The 19,444-nt window shown below is 43.2% G+C and overlaps 1 protein-coding gene across 4 annotated transcripts in view; it reads left to right on the top strand.

The window, feature by feature from the left end:
* Positions 1 to 19,444, top strand: part of LOC141265130 (ATP-dependent translocase ABCB1-like) — a 1,603,396-nt gene that overhangs the window by 377,845 nt on the left and 1,206,107 nt on the right. The window lies entirely within an intron of this gene.

Genomic DNA, 19,444 nt, shown 5'->3' with positions numbered 1-19,444 from the left:
AAAAATATGACGTAGTGGTCATGGGAGATTTCAACTATCCAGACATTTGTTGGGAATCTCTCTCAAGTAAAACTAACAGGTCAAGCAAATTCTTATCCTCTCTTGCTGACAACTTTATCTTCCAAAAGGTAGGGGAGAAAACAAGGGGATCTGCTACTTTGGATCTAATTCTTATAAACAGGGAGGAAATGGTTGAGGAGGTAAAGGTGGCTGGGACCCTAGGAGGCAGCGATCATGCTATTATAGAATTTTGGATAACTAGAGGAGGAAGACATGTGAAGACTCAAACTTCAAGGTTAGATTTTAGAAAGGCAGATTTTAAGAGACTCAGAAAGAGAATAGGAGGGATCTAATGGCTGGATGCCCTTAAGGACAAAAATGTCCAGGAAGGATGGGAAATTTTTAAAAATGAGATTCTCAAAGCACAATCGTTAACAATCCCGAAAAGTAGGAAGAATGGGAAGCATTTAAGGAAACCAGGATGGATGAACACAGAACTTAAACACATGCTAAAAAGAAAGAAAGAAATGTTTATTAAATGGAAAGAGAGAGGCATATCTAAAGAAGATTATAATGCAGTCTGCAGATCCTGCAGGGCACGTATCAGGTTAGCTAAAGCTGACAATGAATTAAGGCTTGCAAGAGATGTCAAAAGCAATAAAAAAGGATTTTGGGGGTATGTCAAAAGTAAAAGAAAAGTCAAAGATGCTATAGGATTTTTACAGGATGAAAATGGAGAAATGGTAAGAGAGGATGTTGAGAAGGCCGAACTTTTTAATTCCTATTTTGCATCTGTTTTCTCTCAGAAAGAAAATGTAACATCAACTGATCTTCACTGTCCTTTTAAAGGAATAGAGGAATCCAAGTTATCAGTAAACAGAAAGATTGTGAGGGAATATTTAGCTAACATAAATGAGTTCAAGTCTCCAGGTCCAGATGAATTACACCCCAGAGTACTGAAGGAGATTGTAGAAGAAATTTTAGAACCACTCTCCATAATCTTTGAAAATTCTTGGAGAACAGGAGAAGTCCCAGAAGACTGGAGAAGAGCAAATGTTGTTCCTATCTTCAAAAAGGGGAAGAAGGTGGACCCAGGGAACTATAGGCCGGTGAGTCTGACTTCTATACCAGGAAAGATCTTTGAACAAATTATTAAACAACATGTATGTAAGTACATGGATAAGAATGAAGTGATTAACCAGAGTCAGCATGGGTTTGTAACTAACAAGTCATGTCAGACTAACTTAATTTCCTTCTATGACAGAATCACTGACTGGGTGGATCAGGGAAATGCTGTAGATATAGTATATCTTGACTTCAGCAAAGCATTTGACAAAGTATCTCACATCATCCTTATTGAAAAAATGACCAAGTATGCAATGGACCAGGCAACTGTTAGGTGGATTCATAACTGGCTTAGTGATCGGACTCAAAGGGTGGTTGTAAATGGCTTCACATCCAGCTGGATGAATGTCTCAAGTGGGGTACCACAGGGCTCCGTCCTGGGACCTGTATTGTTCAACATCTTTATCAATGATTTAGATGAAGGAATTGAGGGTTAACTGATTAAATTTGCTGATGACACAAAGCTAGGAGGGATAGCTAATACTAGAGAAGAGAGAGAGAGGATTCAAAAAGACCTAAATAAACTGGAGCAGTGAGCAGCAACCAACAGAATGGTTTTTAACAGGGAAAAATGCAAAGTACTACATCTGGGCAATAAAAATGAAAAAAGCATATACAGAATGGGAGGAATAGAGCTAAGCAACAGTACATGTGAAAAAGACTTAGGTATACTAATAGATCATAGACTGAACATGAGTCAACAGTGTGATGCAGCAGCAAAAAAGGCAAATACAATTCTGGGATGTATTAACAGAAGCATACAGTCTAGATCACGTGAAGTCATTATCGGTCTTTACTCCTCTTTGGTCAGACCTCATCTGGAATACTGTGTACAGTTTTGGGCACCACATTTTAAAAAAGACATAGACAAACTGGAGCAAGTTCAGAGAAGAGCGACCAGAATGGTGACTGGTCTGCAAACCATGTCCTATGAGGAACGGTTGCAGGATTTGGGAATGTTTAGCTTGCAAAAAAGAAGACTGAGAGGAGACTTAATAGCTGTCTACAAATATGTCAAGGGCTGTCACATTGTAGAAGGATCATCTTTATTCTCATTTGCACAAGGAAAGACTAGAAGCAATGGAATGAAACTAAATGGGAGGAGACACAGATTAGATATTAGAAAAAACTTTTTGACAGTTAGGGTGATTAATGAGTGGAACAGGCTGCCACGAGAGGTGGTGAGTTCCCCTTCAATGGACGTCTTCAAACAGAGGCTGGACAGACATCTGTCTGAGATGATCTAGTGAATCCTGCTTTGAGCAGGGGGTTGGACCAGATGACCCAGGAGGTCCCTTCCAACTCTACCATTCTATGATTCTATGATTCTATGATTCTAAGAGCGCGCACTTGATCTCCAGTCCAGACTGCCACTCTGGCTTCTTTCCATGTTGTCTGCTTTGCTTTGCTCTTGTTGTTTAGGGCGACTCCCGCTGAACTTCCTGTTTCTTTAAGCTGCTGCTGACACTCCCCTGATGCGTCCTCAGCCTATTGCTGTCTGTCACCTGGTATTTAACCCAGCTCCTCCTTGGAATCCTTGCCTGAGCATCTTGTTCTGTCAGTTGGCTTCTGGTCGCTGACATGCCAGGTCCTGTCTATGTTTGCTGCCTTACGGTATCAGTTCCCGTGTCTGAACTATGTCCTGTCTGTGCACTCTAGCCAGCTGTCTCTCTGCCTTCCTGGAGGCTGTATTTCAAGGCCTGTCTGAACACGCTCCTAGCCTGTTCGTCTCGCCCTCTGGGGGCCGCATACCCAGACTCGCTCCTGTATCTGTTGCAGTACAGTTCCTGTCTGAACTGTCTCCTAGTTTCTTACCTGTTATGTCTTTATGTCCGTTTGCTCGCTTTTTCTGCAGTGTCTGAACCAGCACTTGGCTTTACCTAGGCTCGTTCCTGCTTTTTGTTGCAGTAACTGTTCTTGTCTGAACTGTCTCCTAGTTTCTTACCTATTTTGTCTTTATGTCCGTTTGCTCCCTTTTTCTGTAGTGTCTGAACCTGCACCTAACTCCTTTTCGCTGTCGCTGTACTTCCGTTTGTGAGTTGGAGTCCTCTCGCTACTTCTTTGCAAGTATCTAGTGTGTATCTGGTTCTGCCTTTCTTTCTGTTCCGTGTGAATAGAGCCCTGTCCCCTTTGCTTTGTCTATGTTTACCTCTTCGGCGATTTATCTCAGCCCTGTCTACCGCGTCTGCGGTTTCGCTCTGCTCAGCCTTGTCCACTGCGTCTGCGGTTTCGCTCTGCTCAGCCCTGTCCACCGCGTCTGCGGTTTCGCTCTGCTCAGCCCTGTCCACCGCATCTGCGGTTTTGCTTTGCTCAGCCTTGTCCACTGCGTCTGCGGTTTCGCTTTGCTCAGCCTTGTCCACCGCATCTGCAGTTTCGCTTTGCTCAGCCTTGTCCACCGGGTCTGCGGTTTTGCTTTGCTCAGCCTTGTCCACCGCGTCTGCGATTTTGCTTTGCTCAGCCTTGTCCACCGCGTCTGCGGTTTTGCTTTGCTCAGCCTTGTCTATCGCGTCTGCGGTTTTGCACTGCTCAGCCTTGTCTACCGCGTCTGCGGTTTTGCTCTGCTCAGCATTGCCCACCGCGTCTGCGGTTTCGCTCTGCTTAGCCTTGTCTACCGCTTCTGCGGTTTCGGTCTGCTCAGCCTTGTCTACCGCGTCTGCGGTTTCGCTCTGCTCAGCCTTGTCTACCGCGTCTGCGGTTTCGCTCTGCTCAGCCCTGTCTACCGCGTCTGCGGTTTCGCTCTGCTCAGCCTTGTCTACCGCACCTGCGGATTCGCTTTACTCTGATTGATTACCGCATCTGCGGCTCTGAACACGTCTCCCAGTCTGAACTGGACCCTACCCAGCCTGCGCTCTAGCCTGCCTGTTCCTGTATTCCCCGGTGTGGGTCAACAGCCATGTCTGGAGTCTGATCTGGAGTAGACCCTGGTCCCTCTACTCGGTTCCTCCCTGGTGCACTGGCGTCGAATGCCGTCGTGCGACCTTGGTTGGATCGAGCAGATACTTAGTTACGCCCCTCCAGGCACTCTCCGGTTCATGGCACAGTGGAACCACTAAACACGCACACGCCAGTCAGTCCGGGCGTGTGCATTACATCTATATGTATTTAAATTGCTAGTGGGGTTTTTCCTAAAATTGGTCAGCAGTTGGACTCACTGCATACCCTTTAACTGTATAGCAGACTCTCTCCTTTCTAATGGGAACATGTACTTGTTACTGTGGCCCTGCTCTATGTGTCTTTAAATTCTTAGTGGGGTTTTTCCTAAAACTGGTCAGCCGTTGGACTCACTGCTTACCATATAACTGTACAGCAGGCCCTCTCCTTTCTAATGGGAACATTCCGTGCTTGCTACTGGGACCCTGCTCTATGTGTCTTTAAATTCTTAATGGGGCTTTTCCTAAAATTGGACAGCCATTGGACTCACTGCATACCCTATAACTGTATAGCAGACCCTCTCCTTTCTAATGGTAACATGTCGTACTTGTTACTGTGGCCCTGCTCTATGTGTCTTCAAATTCATAGTGGGGTTTTTCCTAAAATTGGTCAGCCATTGGACTCACTGCATATGGTATACCTGTTTAGCAGACCCCCTCCTTTATAAGGGTAACATGTCGAACTTATAACTGTGGCCCTGCTCTATGTGTCTTTAAATTCTTAGTGGGGTTCTTCCTAAAATGGTCAGCCGTTGGACTCACTGCGTACCCTATAACTGTATAGCAGACTCTCTCCTTTCTAATGGGAATTTGTCAATACTGTGGCTCTGCTCTCTGTGTCTTTAAATTCTTAGTGGGGTTTTTCATAAAATTGGTCAGCTGTTGGACTCATTGCATATCCTAATACTGTAAAGCAGACTGTCTCCTTTCTAATGGAAATTTGTCGTTAATGTGGCCCTGCTCTATGTATCTTTAAATTCTTAGTGGGGTTTTTCCTAAAATTGGTCAGTCGTTGGACTCATTGCATACCCTTTAACTGTATAGCGGACCCTCTCCTTTCTAATGGGAATTTGTTGTTATTGTGGCACTGCCTTATGTGTCTTTAAATTCTTAGTGGGGTTTTTCCTAAAATTGGTCAGCTGTTGCACTCACTGCATACACTTTAACTGTATAGCAGAATCTCTCCTTTCTAATGGAAATTTGTCGTTACTGTGGCCCTGCTCTATGTGTATTTAAATTCTTAGTGGGGTTTTTCGTAAAATTGGTCAGCCGTTGGACACACTGCATACCCTATAACTGTATAGCAGACTCTCTCCTTTCTAATGGGAACATGTACTTGTTACTGTGGCCCTGCTCTATGTGTCTTTAAATTCTTAGTGGGGTTTTTCCTAAAACTGGTCAGCCGTTGGACTCACTGCATACCCTAGAACTGTATAGCAGACAATCTCCGTTCTAATAGGAACATGTCTTACTTGTTACTGTGGCCCTGCTCTAGGTGTCTTTAAATTCTTAGGGGGATTTTCCTAAAATTGCTCAGCCATTGGACTCACTGCATATGGTATACCCGTTTAGCAGACCCTCTCCTTTATAAGAGTAACATGTCGTACTTATAACTGTGGCCCTGCTCTATGTGTCTTTAAATTCTTAGTGAGGTTTTTCCTAAAATTGGTCAGCCGTTGGACTCACTGCATACCCTATAACTGTTTAGCAGACTCTCTCCTTTCTAATGGGAATTTGTCATTAATGTGGCCCTGCTCTATGTGTGTTTAAATTATTAGTGGGGTTTTTCCAAAAATTGGTCAGTCGTTGAACTCATTGCATACCCTATAACTCTACAGCAGACTCTTTCCGTTCTAATTGGAATTTGTCGTTACTGTGGCCCTGCTCTATGTGTATTTAAATTCTTAGTGGGGTTTTTCCTAAAATTGGTCAGCCATTGGACTCACTGCATACCCTATAACTGTATAGCAGACTCTTTCCTTTCTAATGGGAATTTGTCGTTACATTGGGCCTGCTCTATGTGTCTTTAAATTCTTAGTGGGGTTTTTCTTAAAATTGGTCAGCCGTTGGACTCACGGCATACCCTATTACTGGATAGCAGACACTCTCCTTTCTAATGGTAACATGTCGTACTTGTTACTGTGGCCCTGCTCTATGAGCGTTTAAATTCTTATTGGGGTTTTTCCTAAAATTGGTCAGCCGTTGGACTCACTGCATAGCCTATAACTCTGTAGCAGACCCTCTCCTTTCTAATGGGAATTTGTCGTTACTGTGTCCCTGCTCTATATGTCTTTAAATTCTTATTGGGGTTTTTCTAAAATTGGTTAACTGTTGGACTCACGGCATACCCTATAACTGTATAGCAGACCCTCTCCTTTCTAATGGGAAATATGTCTTACTTGTTACTGTGGCCCTGCTCTATGTGTCTTTAAATTCTTAGTGGGGTATTTCCTAAAATTGGTCAGACGTTGGACTCACTGCATACCCTATTACTTTATAGCAGACCCTCTCATTTCTAATGGGAATTTGTTGTTACTGTGGCCCTTCTCTATGTGTCTTTAAATTCATTGTGGGCTTTTTCCTAAAATTGGTCAGCCATTGAACTCACTGCATACCCTATAACTGTATAGCAGACTCTTTCCGTTCTAATTGGAATTTGTCGTTACTGTGGCCCTGCTCTATGTGTATTTAAATTCTTAGTGGGGTTTTTCCTAAAATTGGTCAGCCATTGGACTCACTGCATACCCTATAACTGTATAGCAGACTCTTTCCTTTCTAATGGGAATTTGTCGTTCCTTTTGGGCCTGCTCTATGTGTCTTTAAATTCTTAGTGGGGTTTTTTTAAAATTGGTCAGCAGTTGGACTCATTGCATACCCAATAACTGTATAGCAGACTCTCTCCTTTCTAATCGGTATTTGTCGTTAATGTGGCACTGCTCTATGTGTCTTTAAATTCTTAGTGGGGTTTTTCCTTAAATTGGTCAGCCGTTGGACTCACTGCATGCCCTCTAACTGTATAGCAGACTCTCTCCTTTCTTATGGGATTTTGTTTTTAATGTGGCCCTGCTCTATGTGTTTTTAAATTCTTAGTGGGCTTTTTCCTTAAATTGGTCAGCCGTTGGACTCACTGCATACCCTATAACTGGATAGCAGACCCTCTCCTTTCTAATGGTAACATGTCGTACTTGTTACTGTGGCCCTGCTCTGTGAGCGTTTAAATTCTTATTGGGGTTTTTCCTAAAATTGGTCAGCCGTTGGACTCACTGCATAGCCTATAACTCTGTAGCAGACCCTCTCCTTTCTAATGGGAATTTGACGTTACTGTGTCCCTGCTCTATATGTCTTTAAATTCTTATTGGGGTTTTTCTAAAATTTGTTAACTGTTGGACTCACTGCATACCCTATAACTGTATAGCAAACCCTCTCCTTTCTAATGGGAAATATGTCTTACTTGTTACCGTGGCCCTGCTCTATGTGTCTTTAAATTCTTAGTGGGGTATTTCCTAAAATTGGACAGACGTTGGACTCACTGCATACCCTATTACTGTATAGCAGACCCTCTCATTTCTAATGGGAATTTGTTGTTACTGTGGCCCTTCTCTATGTGTCTTTAAATTCATTGTGGGGTTTTTCCTAAAATTGGTCAGCCGTTGGACTCACTGCATACCCTATAACTGTATAGCAGACACTCTCCTTTCTAATGGGAATTTGTCGTTAGTGTGGCCCAGCTCTATGCATCTTTAAATTCTTTTTGGGGTTTTCCCTAAATTTGGTCAGCCGTTGGACTCACTGCATACCCTATAACTGTATAGCAGACTCTCTCCTTTCTAATGGGAACAAGTTCTACTTGTTACTGTGGCCCTGCTCTATATGTCTTTAAATTCTTAGTGGGGTTTTTCCTAAAATTGGTCAGCCATTGGACTCACTGCATACCCTATAACTGTATAGCAGACTCTCTCCTTTCTAATGGGAATTTGTCGTTACTTTGGGCCTGCTCTATGTGTCTTTAAATTCTTAGTGCGGTTTTTCCTAATATTGGTCAGCCTTTGGACTCACTGCATACCCTATAACTGTACAGCAGACTCTTTCCTTTCTAATGGGAATTTGTTGTTACTTTGGGCCTGCTCTATGTGTCTTTAAATTCTTAGTGGGGTTTTTCCTAAAATTGGTCAGCCGTTGGACTCACTGCATACCCTATAACTGTATAGCAAACTCTCTCCTTTCTAATGGTAACATGTCGTACTTGATACTGTGGCCCTTCTCTATTTGTCTTTAAATTCTTAGTGGTGTTTTTCCTAAAATTGGTCAGCCGTTTGACTCATTGCATACCCAATAACTGTATAGCAGACTCTCTCCTTTCTAATCGGAATTTGTCGTTAATGTGGCCCTGCTCTTTGTGTTTTTAAATTCTTAGTGGGCTTTTTCCTTAAATTGGTCAGCCGTTGGACTCACTGCATACCCTATAACTGGATAGCAGGCCCTCTCCTTTCTAATGGTAACATGTCGTACCTGTTACTGTGGCCCTGCTCTATGAGCGTTTAAATTCTTATTGGGGTTTTTCCTTAAATTGATCAGCCGTTGGACTCACTGCATAGCCTATAACTCTGTAGCAGACCCTCTCCTTTCTAATGGGAATTTGTCGTTACTGTGTCCCTGCTCTATATGTCTTAAATTCTTATTGGGGTTTTTCTAAAATTGGTTAACCGTTGGACTCTCTGCATACCCTATAACTGTATAGCAGACCCTCTCCTTTCTAATGGGAAATATGTCTTACTTGTTACTGTGGCCCTGCTCTATGTGTCTTTAAATTCTTAGTGGGGTATTTCCTAAAATTGGTCAGACGCTGGACTTACTGCATACCCTATTACTGTATAGCAGACCCTCTCATTTCTAATGGGAATTTGTTGTTACTGTGGCCCTTCTCTATGTGTCTTTAAATTCATAGTGGGGTTTTTTCTAAAATTGGTCAGCCGTTGGACTCACTGCATACCTTATAACTGTATAGCAGACCCTCTCCTTTCTAATGGGAATTTGTCGTTACTGTGGCCCTGCTCTATGTGTCTTTAAATTCTTATTGGGGTTTTCCCTAAATTTGGTCAGCCGTTGGACTCACTGCATACCCTATAACTGTATAGCAGACTCTCTCCTTTCTAATGGGAACATGTTCTACTTGTTACTCTGGCCCTGCTCTATATGTCTTTAAATTCTTAGTGGGATTTTTCCTAAAATTGGTCAGCCGTTGACCTCACTGCATACCTTATAACTGTATAGCAGACTCTTTCCTTTCTAATGGGAATTTGTCATTACTTTGGTCCTGCTCTATGTGTCTTTAAATTTTTAGTGGGGTTTTTCTTAAAATTGGTCAGCCGTTGGATTCACTGCATTCCCTATAACTGTATAGCAGACTTTTTCCTTTCTAATGGGAATTTGTCCTTACTCTGGCCCTGCTCTATGTGTCTTTAAATTCTTAGTGGGGTTTTTCCTAAAATTGGTCAGCCGTTGGACTCACTGCATACCCTATAACTATATAGCAAACTCTCTCCTTTCTAATGGTAACATGTCGTACTTGATACTGTGGCCCTTCTCTATGTGTCTTTAAATTCTTTTTTTTAAATCAGATATTTTTTATTAAAATATTTTTCAACATTACAAATAAACAACAGTGAGACATCACCAAACTGGTAGTGCCTCTCAAAACCCACCCATTCCCCTTCCCCCTACCCATTACAACCCCAAGAACCATATGACAAGAGCAAATTTTGTTATTACAGACCTTGTACTATCATATAGCTTATTTGACCGTTAAGGCATTGATAAATTGATCCAAGGATATATAGCATAGCATCCGACAATCAGCAATTAGTTATACAGAATATGGGAGACCACAACATTTCAATCTCAAGTGATATTTAAATTAGACATGACATAATGACCATGAAACATGCTTCATTTACCCCAAATTTTGTCAAATTTACATATAGCCTTCCGTTTTTTGTACACTCCCTCTTCTAATCTTAATAAAAAACGCATTCTATCCAGGAATTCTTGGAACCTGAGAGGGGAGGGATCCAGCCAATGTGCGGCTATAAGCTTTCTGACCTGGTATAGAGTCCTCTTAATGGCTATTATTTCATCCTCTTCACATCCTATTATTTCCACATGGCCTAATGCACATACTTTAGGATGTAGGGGTAAATTACACTCAAACACAGTATTAATATATTGCACACACTCATTCCAAAATACAGCGACCCTCCTACACATCCACATCATATGCATAAGATCTGCTCCTTCCTCTCCACATTTCGGACACATACTGTCATTCCTTACCCCAATGCGCTGTAGAAATTTGGGGGTTCTATATACTCTATGTAATAAATACAACTGTGAGAGCCTATGTGCTTCACATGTAGATAATGTCGGAACACTCTCCACCACATCTTCTCACTCCTCTGAGGATACAGTACCAATATCACATTCCCATCTCTCCTTGACATTTAAGGGTCTGTCCCACTGAAATTGCTGCATAAGTATCCCGTAAATTCTGGATATCATTCCCTTCCCACCTCTATGGCATAGTAGCGTATTAAACAGTATATGATGTTGGATTTTACTCTGCATATGTCGTGGCTGTACAAACCATGCGTGCCTCAATTGGAGATAAAAGTAGAAACTGGGTTGTGGGACACAATATTCGTCTTTTATCTGTTGGAACGATTTAAGTATTTCCCCCTCTAATATTTGCGCCACATTAGTTATTCCCAATTTTTCCCATATTCCAAATCCTTTCAATTTATGGATCTCTGGAAGGCCCGCATTATGCCACAACGGAGTAAACGGGGTAAAGCCTTTCATTCCTAACAACAGTTTAATTTTCTGCCACGTTTTCCCCATAAGTGTTAGGGTCGGGAGGTGTCGCCTAGCATCCCATCCCGAGATTCCTGTTTCTAAAAAGGAGATAATCGGCAGATTGTGTGAAAGTAGGCGTATCAGTTTGTCCAGGTTCCCCTGAACCAACCCAAGCTGTTTAATCTGAGAGGCCAAAAAATATATCCATGGATTAGGTGCGGCTAGTCCCCCCTGATCTTTGGGCCTTTGAAGTGTATTCAAATTAATTCTGGCCACCCCTTTTTTCCAGATCAGCTCCCGAAACAATGCCTGAAACTTATAAAATATTCTCATGGGGATCCAAACAGGTGAATTATGAAGGATATATAATAATTGGGGCATTAACACCATTTTAATTAGATTAGTTCGACCTACCACTGATAAGGGAAGTTTACTCCAAGTATCGGCCTTTTGTTGAAACCTGGCAAGCAGTTCAAGTAAATTTAAAGGAATATAATCTCCGATAGATGCGGTCACTTTAACTCCGAGATATTTGAATTCCTGCACAACCTTCAAGCTGGTACTCCCTACCTTCGTATTCTGAGACAAACCATCAACCGGCATAAGGACTGATTTGTCCCAATTCATCCGCAAGCCAGAATAATCTCCAAACTCCGTTATTAGATTCATAGCCGTCATCAGAGATTGCTCCGTGTCACCCAGAAACAACAGAAGGTCGTCGGCATATAAGGCCACCCGCTCCTCCAGTGTTTTGTAGCAGAATCCCTGTATTTTGCTGCTGGAACGAAGCTTAACAGCCAACGGCTCCACAGCCAGGGCAAATAGTAGGGGGGACAACGGGCAGCCTTGACGCGTTGAAGTCGGCAAGGTCCCCCTCTCCTTTGCTTCCCTAAAGACTTCCGGTAACCTGGGAAGCAAAACCCCCCCCAGCCTCCTTATAAATTTCCGCGGGGATCCCATCCGCACCAGGGGCCTTGTTATTTTGAAAATCTTTTAAAGCTTCCTGCATCTCCTCCAGTGTAATTGGTGCATCTAATTGTTCTCTTTGGCTATCTGTTAGGCATGGCATTTGCATATTATGAAGGTATAGATCTATGTCCCTTTGCTCGATAGTCTGTTTGGAGGCATATAATTGTCTGTAAAACTGAAAAAATTCTTCCATTATAGCTTTTGAGTCAGTAATTACCGCATCCCTAGTATCCCTGATGGCTGCAATCATAGGAGCCCCAGTCTGGGCCTTGGCTATAGTGGCCAGCAAGTGTCCTGCACTTTCTCCCTCCACATAAAACTGTTGTTTAAGAAAGAATCGTTTATATTCAACTTGTTTCAATATATGATCATTCAGTGTATCCTGTGCCCGTATCCAGTGTTCCCTATTTTCTATAATTGGGGACCCAACATAACTCTGTTCCAGTATGTCTACTTCTCTCCGCAACTCCTGGGTACGAACCCTGTTTCTGGATTTAACCACGGAAATCTCCTTAATCAGGATCCCCCTTAAGAAAGCCTTCATGGTTTCCCATATCATATTTAAAGGAGCAGATCCTATGTTGTCTTTAAAGAAATAATCTAATTTACCTGCTAAATCCAACTGTTCCCCAAACACGTCCAGCCAGTAGGGATTAAATCTCCACAATACTCTTTTATTTGTAATGCCAGAATCTACCCCCAAAACTACCAATAATGGGGAATGATCAGATAACATTCTTGTGCAGTATTCTACTTTAGTAACTAAAGGGACTGGATGACTATTTCCCAGAGCCAGATCAATTCTGGACAGAGAAGAATAGGATGCTGAATAACATGAATACTGCTTAACATTTGGGAATCGAGCCTGCCACACATCTACCAAGCTAATTTCCTGTAGGACCCTTGCCAATGATGTCTCTTGTGCAGCCCCTCCCTTCACATTACCCCTATACTTATCAAGCTCAGCATGTAGGTACATATTAAAATCCCCGATGACTAACAGGGGTATGGTAGCAAATTCCGTTATCCATGGGAATATTTGGCGCAAAGTCTGTATAGAGAAAGGTGGAGGAATATATAGAGCGATTAGGCAAATTCTAAGTCCAGCCACTCTGCACACTAGGCACACATACCTACCCTCCTTGTCACAGATACTTTTTTCACATTCAAAGGGTAAATTCGGATGAATCAATATACTAACCCCCCTAGAGTAAGTACTATGTGTAGAATGATATGCTGGCCCCCTCCAAAGCTTGCTCAGTGCTGTAGCGGCCTCCATATTGCAATGCGTCTCTTGCAGATAGATTATCGAGTCCCGATATTCCTTAAGATATTTAAGTGCTGCAAATCTTTTGCCGTGATCTCCCATACCCCTGACATTCCAGGATACTACATTAATCTGCTTGACCATGCTTCAACAATTGAAAATGGACCGTCGCATACATCCCTCCGCACCCACTCGTGCGTCTGACCATCAAGATTATAGTATTGTATTAATACACAGTCTGCACCAAACGAAGTAAATTCTGTTCTTTTACCCCCCCTCACTACCTCATTTAACATCCCACCCCCTTAATCAAATGAATACCAACAGCCGTACTATGTAGAGTCTGGTGTTTAGCCTCATGCAGCCTAGTAGGCCTTAAGCACACGAGGCGCCGCAACATGAGTTGCATCTGAGACTCCCTCATTTCCCCCCCACACAACGTTCCCAGAACATTCAAACGGCAGAGTGTCTTATCCCTGCTTATACATTGTAGGTGAAACCAGCACCTCAACAACTATATAAGTATATTGGCCTGCCCGAGGTATATATGAGAGCCAGGATATGAACAGTATATAATAACTGTAAAATAACAATCATAACGTTTATGGACATAAATTCAGTAAGCAACAGAGGAGTATTATCCACTAGGATTCAAAATCCCTGGATTATTATATTATATTCTGTCAAGGATCCTCACAAAACTGGCGTCAGCCCATCTGGATTTGTCTCTCTTTTAAGTCCAGCCACTTTACAGCCTCCTTTGATGAATCAAAAAAATGAGTTTCACCCAGTGCTATGACTCGCAGCTGTGCAGGATATAGCATTGCATAGGGTACTTGAAGTGCTCTCAATCTGCGCTTGATATCTTGAAATTGGGCGCGTCTCTTTTGAACCTCCACAGAGAAGTCAGGATAGAAGGATACTCTCGCCCCCTCTATACATAAGTCATTAGTCGACCGCGCCAATTGCAGGATTTTATCTCTATCGCGAAAATGCAGCATTTTAATTAAGACTGTACGTGGCATTGCCCCAGGAGGTGGAGGTCTGGTGGGGACCCTGTGTGCCCTCTCAATAGAAAACATTTTAGAGAATTTATCTTTTCCAAAGGATTGCAGCAGCCATGTCTCAAAAAAATCCACCACCTCTCTGCCCTCTGCTTTCTCAGGCACACCCACAAAACGCACATTATTTCTTCTTAGGCGATTTTCAAAATCATCCGTTTTGTTGAGTAAATAGTTGATAGAGTCAGTAGCTGTTTTAAGTGTTTTAGTCATAGGAGTCACAGCATCTTCCAAATCCCCCACTCTGCCTTCTGTTGCAGTGAGGCGCTCCCTTATTTTCTGCAAGTCATGGCGTATATGAGATATGTCTATTTTCACAGACCCTATATGTTCAGTGAGATCTGCTTTGCTATGCGAGATGGCCAGCAGCACATCTTTTAAAGTAGGCTCATCATCCTCTGTCACTCTGTCAGCACCACTGGTAACCTGAGCCTTTCTGCTGGGGGTAGTAGTTAGATCAGGAGTCTGTATTTTCCTTTGGTATGACTTCTCCTGTGCCTCCCCCGCTGCCCTCTCCACATCCCCCTCCGTTACCGTGCTTTTTAATGACTGCATTTTCTGATCGGGTGCAGGCTCCTTAGCTCCTCCGCCGTGTGCATATTTGGAAAGCCGGATCGCCGTCTCCATGCGCTTCTCCCACTGCCTTGGAGTCTCGGTCCCCGCCTCAGAGGCCGTGGCGCCATTTTGGCCCTCGTGCTGTGATGCGCTGGCCGCCTGTCTCTGCTTGCTGTCTCGCCGGGTCATCCCGTACTGCACCGCCGATTGCTCCCCCGCACACCTGAGACCTCAGGCCACCTGGTAAGTCCTCTCAAATGTAGTATTTCCCTCGGGCAGGAAGGATTACAGGACAGGGTTACAGGAGCTCCTCTGCCACACGTCTGCTCACATACTCGGCCAGGCCACGCCCCCGTGTCTTTAAATTCTTAGTGGTGTTTTTCCTAAAATTGGTCAGCCGTTGGACTCATTGCATACCCAATAAATGTATAGCAGACTCTCTCCTTTCTAATGGGAATTTGTCGTTAATGTGGCCCTGCACTATGTGTCTTTAAATTCTTAGTGGGGTTTTTCCTTAAATTGGTCAGCCGTTGACTCACTGCATACCCTCTAACTGTATAGCAGACTCTCTCCTTTCTAATGGGAATTTGTCGTTACTGTGTCCCTGCTCTATGTGTCTTTAAATTCTTAGTGGGATTATTCTAAAATTGGTTAACTGTTGGACTCACTGCATACCCTATAACTGTATAGCAGACCCTCTCCTTTCTAATGGGAAATATGTCTTACTTGTTACTGTGGCCCTGCTCTAAGTGTCTTTAAATTCTTAGTGGGGTATTTCCTAAAATTGGTCACCCGTTGGACTCACTGCATACCCTATAACTGTATAGCAGACCCTCTCATTTCTAATGGGAATTTGTTGTTACTGTGGCCCTTCTCTATGTGTCTTTAAATTCATAGTGGGGTTTTTCCTAAAATTGGTCAGCCGTTGGACTCACTGCATACCCTATAACTGTATAGCAGACCCTTTCCTTTCTAATGGGAATTTGTCGTTACTGTGGCCCTGCTCTATGTGTCTTTAAATTCTTATTGGGGTTTTCCCTTAATTTGGTCAGCCGTTGGACTCACTGCATACCCTATGACTGTATAGCAGACTCTCTCCTTTCTAATGGGAACATGTTCTACTTGTTACTGTGGCCCTGCTCTACGTGTCTTTAAATTCTTAGTGGGGTTTTTCCTACAATTGGTCAGCCATTGGACTCACTGCGTACCCTATAACTGTACAGCAGACTCTCTACTTTCTAATGGGAATTTGTCGTTACTTTGGGCCTGCTCTATGTGTCTTTAAATTCTTAGTGGGGTTTTTCCTAAAATTGGTCAGCCGTTGGACTCACTGCTTACCCTATAACTGTATAGCAGACTCTCTCCTTTCTAATGGTAACAAGTCGCACTTGATACTGTGGCCCTTCTCCATGTGTCTTTAAGTTCTTAGTGGTGTTTTTTCCTAAAATTGGTCAGCCGTTGGACTCATTGCATATCCAATAACTGTATAGCAGACTCTCTCCTTTCTAATGGGAATGTCGGGTACTGATGTATGCCGCTGATGAATTGCCGGCCGGCTTTTTTAAAGAGGCAAAAACACTAATACTTTTTTTTAATACATCCTTTATTTTAACACTAAATAACAAGTACAGTAACCAACACTGTCACTGTACTTATTATATATGTGATTGACATGTTTCTATCTATCTAATCTATGTGTGATGCTCTATTCTTTCTGTTCTAAAATGTCGGGTACCGGTGTAATCCGCTGATGAATTGCCGGCCAGCTTTTTAAAAGAGACAGGTGCATGAAAATCGGAGGGTACTAGTGTGTTCCAAGTATCCTGCTATGTTTTTCATGCACCCTCCTATGTACCCTGCCTGCCTGTCCGCCTATATATTCTGCCTGCCTGACGTTTAATTGAGCACTGTTCCCATCGATTTGGGCAATTTTTGACCTTCTGCAGACTGCCAGGGGGGACTGCCAGAAAAATACTCGAGTTTCCAATAGACTTACATTGGGCTCGTTGCTCAGGTCGAGCACCGGAGTATTCCAATGTGTGCGACTCGAGCTTCGAGCACCCAAGCATTTTAGTGCTCACTCATCACTATTTATGACTAGAGATGAGCGGTGTTCGACTAGAACTGTTCGCCAATCTCAAATTCGAGCTGTTTTGGGCGGTGTTCGAGTTGTTCGACGAACCCGAACGATTTGCAAAAAATTCGGCTGTTCGAGGTTATGTTCGATAACTGTTCGTGCACCAAAAGCGTGTCCTGCATGTCTGGTGCTATTTAGAGCACCAATCATGCAGGGATTGTCTGCCACTCACTGCAATGCCACAGCCATGGTGGTTGTGGCATTACAGTGATTGCCCAAATCGATGGGAACAGTGCCAACAGTGAAACATGAAAAGCCGGCAATTCAGCAGCGGCATACACCGGTACCCGACAATTTAGAACCGAAAGAATAGAGCTTCACACATAGATTAGATAGATATAAACATGTCAGCCACATATATACGAAGTACAGTGAAAGTGCTGCTTACTGTACTTGTCATTTAGCGTAAAGGATTTATCAAAAAAAATAATAGTGTTTTCATGCACCGTCTCTTTAAAAAAGCCGGCCGGCAATTCAGCAGCGGTACCCGACAATTTAGAATAGAAGGAATAGAGAATCACACATAGATTAGATAGATAGAAACATGTCAGTCACATATATATGAAGTACAGTGACAGTGTTGATTACTGTACTTGTCATTTAGTGTAAAGGATTTATCAAAAAAAATAATAGTGTTTTCATGCACCGTCTCTTTAAAAAAGCCGGCCGGCAATTCAGCATCTGTACCCAACAATTTAGAATAGAAGGAATAGAGAATCACACATAGATTAGATAGATAGAAACATGTCAGTCACATATATATGAAGTACAGTGACAGTGTTGCTTACTGTACTTGTCATTTAGTGTAAAGGATTTATCAAAAAAAATAATAGTGTTTTCATGCACCGTCTCTTTAAGAAAGCCGGCCGGCAATTCAGCATCTGTACCCGACAATTTATAACAGACAGAATAGAGCGTCAAACATAGATTAGATAGATAGAAACATGTCAGTCACATATATATGAAGTACAGTGACAGTGTTGGTTACTGTACTTGTCATTTAGTATTAAAATAAAGGATTTATTATTAAAAAAATTGGCGTGGGGTTCCCCTTAATTTTAGGCTCTAGCGGAGGTTAAGCAGACAGCTGGGGCAGATGTTTGAAGCCTGGGAAGGGGGTAATACCCACGGAGCTTCCCAGGCTACTAATATCAGCCCCCAGCTGAATACATAGCCTTTACTAGCTATTAAAATGGGGGACCCCCCAAAAAAAATGACGTGGGGTCACCCCTAATTTAATAGCTAGCAAAGGCTAGGCAGACAGCTGGGGGCTGATATTAATAGCCCAGGAAGGGAGCCATGAATATTGGCCCCCTCCCAGGCTAGAAACACCAGCCGTCAGCCGCCCCAGAAATGGCGCATTCATAGGATGCGCCAATTCTGGCACTTAGCCTCGCTCTTCCACGCTGCCCTGGTGCGGTGGCAGGGGGTAATAGGGCTGGGGTTGATGTCAGCTTATAATGCCAGCTGACATCAAGCCCAGGTTAGTAATGGAGAGGCGTCTATAAGACACCCCCATTACTAACCCCATAGTCAAAGTTAAAAAAAACACAAACACCCAGAATAAAGTCCTTTAATTGAAATAAAGACACAATTCTTTATTGTTCTAAATTAAACCATACTTACCATCACGCCCATTCCAGCTGAAGCCAACGATCTCCTGTAATAAAAATAAAATAATAAAGCAACCTCATCCTTACCTTTCCATGGTTCCCACGACAGCTTCAGCTCTGCTACATCGAGATGACAGGCTGGACCGCAGCAGAACGCCGCCATCCAGCCTGTCATCCCGCAGACACTGAGAAGCGCAGGCTTGCTTGCGCTCTGCAGTGTCTGGCTGTGACGGCATAAAGATGAGACGAGTTCATGTCCAATGAACTCGGCGCACCTCATGCACGTCACTTACAGCGTGGGAGAATTCTCACGCTGAAGCGCTGAGTGCAGGAGAATTTTCCCACGCTGTCAGTGAGGTGCATGAGGTGAGCTGAGTTCATTGGACATGAGCTCACCTCATGCACGTCACTGACAGCGTGGGACAATTCTCCTGCACTCAGCACTTCAGCGTGAGAATTTTCCCACGCTGTCAGTGACGTGCATGAGGTGAGCTGAGTTCATTGGACATGAACTCGGCTCATCTGGATGCCGTCACAGCGAGACACTGAGGAGCGCAAGCATGCCTGCTCTTCTCAGTGTCTGCGGCATGACAGGCTGGATGGCAGCGTTCTGCTGCGGTCCAGCCTGTCATCTCGATGTAGCAGAGCTGAAGCTGTCGTGGGAACCATGGAAAGGTAAGGATGAGGTTGGTTTATTATTTTTCTTTTATTGCAGGAGATCGTTGGCTTCAGCTGGAATGGGCGTGATGGTAAGTATAGTTTAATTTAGAACAATAAAGAATTGTGTGTTTATTTCAATTAAAGGACTTTATTCTGGGTGTTGTGTTTTTTTTAAATACTTTACTTGAAATTCATGGCGGTCATGTCTAATACTGGCGTGACCCCATGAATTTTGGGCTTGGGACCAGCTGATAATACCAAGCTGGCCCTAACCCCTT

This window comes from Phyllobates terribilis, unplaced genomic scaffold, assembly GCF_046119375.1.
Source record: "Phyllobates terribilis strain yellow unplaced genomic scaffold, ASM4611937v1 Scaffold_4__5_contigs__length_816908805, whole genome shotgun sequence".
Taxonomy (NCBI): domain Eukaryota; kingdom Metazoa; phylum Chordata; class Amphibia; order Anura; family Dendrobatidae; genus Phyllobates; species Phyllobates terribilis.
This window is presented reverse-complemented; position numbering and strand designations above follow the sequence as displayed.